This window comes from Scyliorhinus canicula, chromosome 6, assembly GCF_902713615.1.
Source record: "Scyliorhinus canicula chromosome 6, sScyCan1.1, whole genome shotgun sequence".
In the NCBI taxonomy this organism is placed as follows: domain Eukaryota; kingdom Metazoa; phylum Chordata; class Chondrichthyes; order Carcharhiniformes; family Scyliorhinidae; genus Scyliorhinus; species Scyliorhinus canicula.
In genome coordinates, this window is record NC_052151.1 from 101,846,424 (window position 1) to 101,850,681 (window position 4,258).

The window sequence follows — 4,258 nt, forward strand, 5'->3', positions numbered from 1 at the left end:
ATAAACAACCTCACAATACAGAAACGCCTGTTGGCGGAAACGGAGCTAGACTGCAGGCAGGCGTTACAGCTCGCACTGTCCCTAGAAAAGGCAGCAAGTGGGGCGCAGGAACTACAGGGCACGCCAGTGGAGGTAGATACCTGTGAGAGGGACTACCACAACGGGTCCTGCTACCAGATAGCCGCTCTCAGGAAAAATCTGAGGAATAGAGGGAAAAAGGAAAACCCCAGAACTGCCCCCAAGTCTGCCAGGACTAACTGGAGACAGAGGGAAGTACCGGCTGAGGCTCCCCCAACAGAGAAGAACCGTTTCTGGCACCAGCCAGAGTGGGGTAACAATGACAGAAACCCTAGAAGGAGGTGGCAAAAGAGGAATAGCAGGTGGGGATGCAGGGAAGTACACAACCTAGACGCCCCACCCTCCTCCGAAGGGGAACAATTATATAATATTACAAGGAAGACAGCAGAACCCATTAGGATTACTCCACGGGTGAACGGGCGGCCGACAATAATGGAAATAGACACGGGTGCGGCCGTATCAGTAATGGGAGTGGCAGCATTTAGAAAAATCAAAGATGGACTCCAGCCACTAACCCTAACAAAAACATCGACAAAACTTAAAACCTACACGGGGGAACCCCTGGAAATTCTAGGCACGACTCATGTACCTGTGGAATATGAGAAACAATTGCTCAGATTACCGTTGACGATAGTAGAGGGCTCCGGACCGAGCTTAATTGGACGGAACTGGCTGAAAGATCTAAAATTAGATTAGGTGAAAATTTTACAGAGTGGAAGCGGGCAGTTGAGTGGAGTACTCCAAAAATACCCGGAGGTCTTCCAGGAAGGTTTGGGGGAAATCATAGGCGCCAAATCAGCTTTGCACGTAGACCCAGATGCCCTTCCGAAATTTTGTAAGGCCAGGCCGGTACCTTTTGCATTAAGAAAGAAAGTAGATGACGAAATAGAAAGGTTACGGCGCGACAGCATTATCAGACCAGTACAATTCTCGGAATGGGCAGCGCCGGTGGTACCAATTTTGAAGCCAGACGGCTCGATACGTCTCTGTGGAGATTTCCAACAGACAGTAAACAAATACGCACTGCTGGACAAATACCCAATCCCGAAAATAGAGGACCTATATGCCAAATTGGCAGGTGGGCTTTTGTTCACGAAATTAGACATGAGCCACGCCTACCTGCAGTTAAAACTGGACAAGGGCTCCCAGAAGTTCGCTACGATCAACACCCTGAAGGGCCTTTTTCGTTATACTAGGCTACCTTTTGGAGTGTCATCAGCCTGCGCTATATTCCAGCGTACGATGGAAAATATTCTGCAGGGACTATCGCAGGTGGCGATTTATTTGGACGATGTCTTAATCACGGGTAGGACAAACAGGGAACACTTAAGGAACCTGGAGGCAGTGCTCAGGCATTTCGCAAAGGCAGGCGTACGGCGAAAAAGGGAAAAATGTGTTTTTCTGGCCCACAAGTGACGTACCTGGGATATAAAGTAGACGAGTCAGGCTTACATCCATTAGAAGACAGAGTAAGGGCAATAAAAGAAGCCCCAGCTCCCAACACGGTCCAGGAGTTACGATCATTTCTAGGGTTGGTAACCTATTATGGAAAATTTATTGAAAATAGGGCGTCCATCCTGGAACCCCTCCACCAGCTACAAAAAAAGGGGCAAGAATGGAAATGGTCCACCCGCCAAAACCGAGCATTTAAGGACATTAAGGAACAGCTGTCATCCGAAAATGTCCTAGAGCATTATGACCCAAGGAAGGAATTGGTGGTCACTTGTGATGCATCCCCATACGGGGTAGGAGCCGTCTTAGCCCATAGAGGAAGGAATAGGGAAGAACGGCCAATAGCCTATGCTTCGAGGATCTTGGCGATGGCTGAGAGGAAGTACGCCCAAATCGAGAAGGAAGGACTGGCGGTGATATTCGCAGTAAAAAAATTTCACCATTATCTGTACGGGCGCAAATTCACCATAGTGACGGACCATAAGCCGTTATTAGGGTTATTAAAAGAAGACAAATCAATACCCCCGATTGCATCAGCTAGAATCCAACGCTGGGCGTTGCTACTGGCGGCATATAGATACGTTCTGGAGCACAGACCGGGAACGCGAGTAGCACATGCAGATGCTTTGAGCAGACTTCCCCTCCCGGACACTCCGCCGCAAATACCAAAAGTAGAGGAGACAGTAATGACTCTAAATTTTTTGGACACCCTACCAGTAGACGCACAACATATTCGGTTGTGGATGCAAAAAGACCCAGTTTTTGCCAAGATGAAGCATTTACTGCTAACAGGGGAACTGGAAAGACCAGTGGAGCCCTAGATGCACCCATACTGGAGCAGAAGGGACCAAATAACCGTAGAAGACGGTATCCTATTATGGGGAGCCCGGGTAATCGTCCCAGCTCAGGGCCGTCAGCCAATCTTAACTGAGTTACATCACGGACACCCAGGGGTGTCTATAATGAAGATGCTAGCTCGAAGCTACGTTTGGTGGCCAGGTTTGGACACAGACATAGCAGCCTTGGTACGTCGGCGCCAGGAGTGCCAACAGGGGCAAAGAGTGCCACCAGCGGCGCCATTGCACCCGTGGGAATGGCCAGGCAGACCGTGGACCCGCCTGCATATTGACCATGCCGGCCCTTTCATGGGCTCAATGTTTTTGGTGATAGTGGACGCCCACTCCAAATGGTTGGACGTCCGCCGGGTAAACACGGCAAGCACAGCATCAACAATTGAAAAGCTCAGGGCCTCGTTTGCAACACATGGACTTCCGGAGGTATTGGTGTCGGACAACGGAACGGCATTCACAAGTGGGGAATTTGGAAAATTCCTGAAGGAAAACGGAGTCCGTCACATCAAAACGGCCCCTTACCATCCAGCGACCAACGGCCTGGCAGAGAGAGCGGTCCAGACACTTAAAGCGGGACTCAAGAAGCAGCCGGCAGCGTCAATAGACACAAAGCTCTCCCGCTGGCTGTTTGTTTACAGGACCACACCGCATTCCACAACGGGCATACCGCCAGCTGAACTCTTAATGGCAAGGCGGCTGCGAACGAGGCTGAGTCTCCTTTTCCCAAATTTAACGGGGAAAGTGGAGCAACATCAGGAGGCCCAACGCAGGGGGCATGATAATAGTCGGCAGCAGAGACATTTCCAGGTGGGGGCACCGGTTTGGGTCAAGAATTATGGGAATGGACCAATGTGGGTCAAAGGCACGGTAGAGTCCCAAACAGGGCCATATCCTATGAGGTTTCAATAGGAGGTAAGGTGCTGAAGAAACACCTAGACCAAATAAGGGCGGCGGAACCACACCTGGAGGCAGGCGAAGCAGGACTGCCTCACGCTGGGATAGCCCAGACGGAAAGGATACCCACATCCCAGCCCCGAGCAATTTCTCCAGACCCCGTCATCCAGTCATCAGAGTCGGAGATGGATACACTCGACGAGGCCGCCGCGACACCTCTCCCCGAGGAGGAGGAAGAACAACTTCCAAGGAGGTCGTCAAGGAAAAGACGGGCACCTATAAAGTACACCCCGACCACTTCGGAGAACGACCCGGCGGACGACACAGAGGTGACAGACCCAGACATGAGGAGCAGGAAGAAGCTCAGAGGAATGCCAGCTGGCAGGAATTCCTCGGACCTTGGGGGGGAGGGGTTTAATGAACTCCAATTGGCTTTATTGGCTGGCCAATTGGAGTATGAGCTCCCTCAATGATAGCTCATTGAGGGGGCCCATAATAATCACCTGTGTAGGCTTTGTGAACTCCTGCCTCCCGTGGATTACTACACTGTGAAAAGCCCCAAGTCGCCTCATTCCGGCGCTTGTTTGGGGAGACTGGTAAGGGGCTGTTGGCCTGCCTTTGTCTGCTTTCAAAGCCAGCTCTTTAGCCCTGTGCTAAACCAGCCCCAGTGACATGCGTTAACTATAGTGACATATTCAATTCAATCTCCACATCATATTCAATTAAAATTGTGATTTTTAACCTAATCATTAGAGTGCACATTAAAGCATCTTTATCACGCGGGGGAGGGTACAAGTTAGAATATTGCCTTACAACTAACACAATACCGTTTTACGTCAGAGTTCAGATACAAGGCTGATTCCAGACTGAATTGAGAGGCGGGGCCGCGTGGAGGAGGCGGGGCCGCCGGAAGGGGCGGGGAGGGGTCATGCGGGGCGCCGCGCGGAGGGGGCGGGGAGGAGTCGAGCGGGTGTCCGCACGGA